Consider the following 7,045-nt stretch of genomic DNA (forward strand, 5'->3'; position numbering starts at 1 on the left):
TTTTATCACAGACCCTGACCTTGTGGCAGTCCCACTGTGCCGTGTTAAATCATGGTGGGGACATCCTGCCTGCAGTCTGTGTTCCTTGCCCAATGCAGTCTGGCCTCTGCTGAAGTCTCCTGCATCCTCCAGAGTGGTGTTCACTAAGTCCAACAGGACTGAGAGACTTGGCATTCACTCAGGAAGTGTTTACGGAGCCTCTTCTCTCATGTATCTGTCATGGGGCAGGCACTGTGGTGGGCACTGAACATAAAATGACGTGGGAGACAGCCAGAGGCACTGTCCTTAAGGAGCTGGTCGTGTGTGTGTGTGTGTGTGTGTGTGTGTGTGTGTGTGTGTGTAGGGGGGAGATGATTGAGATCTATAGAAGCATAGAAAAACGCATTATGACTGGAGCAAGGAATGAATCAAGCAGAGTGCTATGCACAAACTAACAGGGTAGGAGCCTTCTTGGAGAGCCTCTGAGAAAACCTGGAAGCTAACCTGAAGGCATCTTTAGACAGAGGGAAAAGAGAAAGAGCTTGGCCAGTCCAGGACTTGCTCCACAGGCCAGGGTGATAGAAGGACCAGTCCTGCAGGGCATTTGGAACCAGGATATTCTTTCTTTCTTCTTCCTTTATTATGGGATAAATGTTTTACAGTCAACAGTAAATACAATAGTTTGTACATGCATAACATTTGTCAGTTTTCCACATGACAATACAACCCTCACTAGGTCCTCTGCCATCCTGTTCTAAGACCTTAACTGGAACTAGGATATTCTAAACATAGCTTGAAACTATTGACAGGTTTTCAGTGGGGATGACATCTAATCAAAGCGTCTTTCTGTCTTCTGTGTGGTCAGTGGCTCAAACGTGGAGCAAAAGGAGAATAGGACCTTGGTGAGAAGACACTGATGGTGGAGAAGATGAGAGACATGGATGGCTATACAGATATACCTTAGAGACAAAATAGGGAGGGTCTCGAGCAAGATGTATGTGATGGGTAAGAAAAGTAGGAACAGAGGGACCAAGGATGTCTTTGCCTTCAGTGGGAAGCAACCGTCAATGATTTACCAAGTCTTGCCATGGAGTGAGAAGTTCCACCTGGCCCTCTTAGGTTGTGATGCTAAGTAGAGGTGATGGTTTGAGGTGGACTAAAGAATGGATGGAGAGGGGAGAGCAGATGTGAGAAGCTGATAGTGATCTGAGAAAAGGACTTGTGAGTGCTGAGCTGAACTTGTAGAGCCCACAGCCTTGGAGAGACCCAGGCATCAAGTCATCTTGGCCACACAACAGCTGGACTCCCACACTCAGGGATGAACTTGTGATGCTGCTTTAGCCAGAACAAGAATGAGAATGGAGTGGGACAACATGAAATATCACCCTGAGAAATGTCCCTGGGAGATGCGGCCAGACCTTAGAGCTTGATTAATTGTCACTGAGTGGTGACAAGGTGACAAGCCCTCAATACTAAGTCATAACTCCACAGCCTCCTGCCGGCATGAATCAGAATGAGGTGAGCCTGGTACTTCCCTGTAACTGCGACTTGCCAAGTTCTGGATTCTCTGAGTTGCTCCTACAGCACAGCTCCCCAGGGCAGGGCAGGGGCGGGGGCCTCCAGCCTCTGATGGCAGTCCCAGGATGCAGAGACACATGAGCGAACATCAGTGGATAAAATGAAGGGCCCTTGGGCCACCATCCCCCATTACTACAGGAGTCTGAATCTTTCTGAGGATGCCCTGCCCGACACCACCGGCATCCTCAGAGGTGCCCACAGGGTCCTGAGGCTTGGGTGCAACCTAAGGTTATCGATGGAGCTCGGTGCCAGTACCATCGCCCCCCCACACACACCATTTTTTCAATAGGACAGAAATTGAGAGGGGAGTGGGAGGGAGAGGGAGAGGGAGAGATAAAGACAGACACCTGCAGACTTGTTTCGAAGCGTCCTCACTGTAGGTGGGGTTTGTGGGCTCGAACCCAGGTCCTTGCGCATAGTACTACGTGTGCTTCACTGAGTGTGCCACGCCACCCCACAGAATGTGACTTCTGATGTCTATGCCCCTGCACTTTTCTCTCCAGGTCTCCTGCTTCTCCAGCTCCCAGGCACCTAGTGACCATGATATCAGCCTCCCAGCAGGATATCGTGTCTGAAGTGATGAGACCCTGACCCAAATCCCAGACAAGCGGCAGAGCAGCCCAGCCTCGGGTCCCGCACGTCCTGGATACGGGCACCCACGCGGCCTTGGCCTTGTGTGGGGGGACTGGAAGGTGGTCTGCAAGTGCTGAGGTAAGATGTGACTGGCAGTGGGGCTGGGGCAGTGAGGAGGACCAAGGCGGGACTGTTCCTTGACTTTCCCTGACCCTACTGAGTGGGAAGCTACTCCCCAGCAGGGGTACAGGCTCAGGTAGACGGAGTTCCTCCAGGGCAAGGGTCAGGATCCACTAAGGGGGAGGCAGGACTCCTTCAGAACTCTAGGGGTTAATTAAAGAGGGATCATCGAGAAATCTATCAACACTCAGCATGACTGACAGGTGCTAATTTCTTCTTTAGAATTCACAGACTTTGTTAATTAAGAAGAGAGCCCAGGAGAGGAGTGTTAGGCAGGAGTTCTGGTACAGGTAACCCCAGCAGGGTCCCCAGCCAGAACCCACCTCTGGGGAGTGAGAGCTGATGCTAGGGGCAGAAAGCAGCTCTTCAGTTTCTGTTTTGAAACTTGGTGTCTGTTGGCACTTGGGGGGGACACGTGTCTTGATAGCTCCCATCTCCCACAGGGTGGTTCCCGTGGCTTTGGCAGGGACTGAGTGGCCACATTCTCCTGTCATTGACTCACATGGAGGCTGAGGCTGCACTGAGGGCTACTGCTGGGCTGTTTGTGAATCCAGAGCCTGAAGGCAGGGCTGCCCAGCCCTGTGGCTTGCCTGTGTGGTGCTGTGTGTCCACTAGCCTGTCTGCATGTGCACTGTGTGTGGTGGCCTGTTCCCAAGTGCACGCGGGAGTCTGTCTCTGTTCAAGTCCCACTGGAACTCTTCTAGACACCTCCCACTCACATCCCTCACTTGCCAACTGGGACTGAGGTTTTTCCTTCTCAGGGCTGCAGTGAGGGCTGTGTGGCCCACGTCACCATCGGCACTGGTGCTTGCTGGCACTTTACTCAGCAGCATTTTCACCCTGGAGCTCCTTTGCCCTCTGATGGGAGCGAGCTTGTACTTACCCTTCAGAACCCAGATGGTCAGACAGCACCAGGCTCAGGTCACAGTACAAGAAGCTTAACCCTTGGAGCTGTGAGCTGGAGGGAGGACCCTCGCTGCCAAGAGACCTCGGCCTCCTGATCCTAAGCTGCTCCACTTGGGGAGGCTTGCTTGCTGGCTTCTCATTGTCAGCATGCGGATCTGTAACCCTACACGGGCAGGCGCACACACACCTCTAACCCTATATGGGCATGCACACACACACAGACACACACAGACACACTCTAACCCTACATGGGCGGTCATGCATACCCACACGCACACACACACATGCAACACAGACACATCTCTAACCCTACATGGGCAGGCACACACACACGCACACACACGCAAACACACGCACACACAGACACATCTCTAACCCTACATGGGCAGGCACACACACACACACACACACACAAACACATGCACACACAGACACATCTCTAACCCTACATGGGCAGGCACACACACACATAAACACATGCACACACAGACACATCTCTAACCCTACATGGGCAGGCACACACACACATAAGCACATGCACACACAGACACATCTTTAACCCTACATGGGCAGGCACACACACACACAAACACATGCACACACAGACACATCTCTAACCCTACATGGGCAGGCACACACACACACCCACACACACACAAACACATGCACACACAGACACATCTCTAACCCTACATGGGCAGGCATACAGAGACACACACACACAGACACATGTCTAACCCTACATGGGCAGGCACACACACACACACAAACACATGCACACACAGATGCATCTCTAACCCTACATGAGTAGGCATACAGACACACACACACACACAGAGACACATTTCTAACTCTACATGGGCAGGCACACACACACACACAAACACATGCACACACAGACACATCTCTAACCCTACATGGGCAGGCACACACACACATACACACAAACACATGCACACACAGACACATCTCTAACCCTACATGGGCAGGCACACACACACACCCACACACACACAAACACATGCACACACAGACACATCTCTAACCCTACATGGGCAGGCAAACAGAGACACACACACACAGACACATCTCTAAACCTACATGGGCAGGCACACACACACACCCACACACACATACACACAGACACATCTCTAACCCTACATGGGCAGGCACACACACACACACACACACACACAGACACATCTCTAACCCTACATGGGCAGGCACACACATACACACACACACACACAAACACATGCACACACAGACATATCTCTAAACTTACATGGGCAGGCACACACACACAAACATACACACAGACACATCTCTAACCCTACATGGGCAGGCACACACATACACACACATACACACAAACACATGCACACACAGACACATCTCTAAACCTACATGGGCAGGCACACACACACACCCACACACACATACACACAGACACATCTCTAACCCTACATGGGCAGGCACACACACACACACACACACACACACACAGACACATCTCTAACCCTACATGGGCAGGCACACACACACACAAACACATGCACACACAGACGCATCTCTAACCCTACATGAGTAGGCATACAGACACACACACACACACACACACACACACACACACACACATTTCTAACTCTACATGGGCAGGCACACACACACACACAAACACATGCACACACAGACACATCTCTAACCCTACATGGGCAGGCACACACACACATACACACAAACACATGCACACACAGACACATCTCTAACCCTACATGGGCAGGCACACACACACACCCACACACACACAAACACATGCACACACAGACACATCTCTAACCCTACATGGGAAGGCATACAGAGACACACACACACAGACACATCTCTAAACCTACATGGGCAGGCACACACACACACCCACACACACATACACACAGACACATCTCTAACCCTACATGGGCAGGCACACACACACACACAGACACATCTCTAACCCTACATGGGCAGGCACACACACACACACACACACACACACACACACACAAACACATGCACACACAGACATATCTCTAAACCTACATGGGCAGGCACACACACAAACATACACACAGACACATCTCTAACCCTACATGGGCAGGCACACACACACACACACACACACACACACACACACACACACAGAGACACATCTCTAACCCTACATGGGCAGGCACACACACACACACACACAAACACATGCACACACAGACGCATCTCTAACCCTACATGGGCAGGCATACAGACACACACACACACACACACACACACATTTCTAACTCTACATGGGCAGGCACACACACACACACACACACACACACACACACACACACACACATGCACACAGAGACATTTCTGACCCTACATGGGCAGGCACACACACACACCCACACACACATGCACACAGACATGTTTCTAACCCTACATGGGCAAGGGCCCACTGAGGACAGAGGGTGGTATTTACCGACCTGGGGCTCATGCACAGAACCTTTGCACATACATGATGTGCATAAGCCTTAGCCCGTAGCATATGCAAGCACAATGCAGAAGCACCCTGTGTGAATACTTTGTACATGCACACCACACAGGTAAGGAAGGTCCTGGTGCTGTCCTGCACATGTATACAGGTGTGCAGCTTGTGTCCAGAAGCAGACATCCTCTGGATTCACAAGGCAGCATAAGGATGGCGAATACACACAGCTGCACCAGTGGGCCTGTGACTGTCACCCTCGGCCAGTGTCCCCTCCCTTTCACCTTCAGTGTTGAAAGCAGTGTGGGGCCCACAGATGGGGAATTAATTGGTGTCATTAACATGTGGAGATGGTAATGACTTCCCATCGATCCCAGTGGCAGACAGCAGCTCCCCAAGGTGGAGCTGGGCGTGCAGGAGTGGGGCCAACCCTTCCCACAGAGCCCTGACCTTGGGTGGCCATGCTAGGAACCCCTGTTTCTCCATCAGCACCAGGATGAGACCAGATCTGTATGGTTCCCACAGAGCCTGGAACAAGGGAGAGCTTGGTCTCTAGGCAGAGAGAAACTTGCCCAAGGTCCCTTTCCTGCTGGAGGCTTGAGGCCACCTGGGCTCACGGAACACAGCTGCTGGTATCTGATCCTCCTCCTCTCCCTCCTTCCGGCCTTCCAAGGCCTCGTCTCTTCACTCCCTACATAGCATTAGTTCTGTCTGTCCCCAGCCCTGCTGTCTGTCTGCTGTGGGGCTGGCTCTGTACCACCCTCTGTCCTCAGTGGGCCCTTGCCCACCAGGTGGAGGGCTCAGCCATGGAATGGGAGGACCTACATGGCAGAGAGGGTAAAGGCGCAGAAGTAGTTGTCAGAACAGAGACCAGCAAGCACCTGCTCCTCTTTAAGATGCTGCCTCTCCCAGGAAGCCTTCCCAACAGGCCCCACCTCTAGGATCCTGGGGTTCCCTCTGCTGATGCTTCCCAGTGGCCACTCCTCCCCAGGACCATGATGCCCTCCTTCCCTCCTTCCCTGCTGTGTCAGTAACCCTGTTCTCAGGGGCATTACCTAATGTAGCTTTGTGGCTACTTCAGAGCTGCCTGATAGGAAGGACCTAGTGAATGTTGAAGACTGAAGACAGAGTGAGACAGACAGATGGGAAGTCTGAAGCCTGTGCTGAAGAGATAGCAGAGGCGTCCTGCAGGACTCCGTGGTGGGCACACAGCATGTGCCCACTAGGCTGGCCTGTTGCTGAGTGGAGCATCTGGGCTCTCCACAGCCCCCTGGGGTCCTTGGAAGCTTCCTGTCTCCTCCTCTGTCTGGTCCCAGCAGGGAA

The sequence above is a fragment of the Erinaceus europaeus genome, chromosome 17 (assembly GCF_950295315.1).
Source record: "Erinaceus europaeus chromosome 17, mEriEur2.1, whole genome shotgun sequence".
Taxonomy (NCBI): Eukaryota; Metazoa; Chordata; class Mammalia; order Eulipotyphla; family Erinaceidae; genus Erinaceus; species Erinaceus europaeus.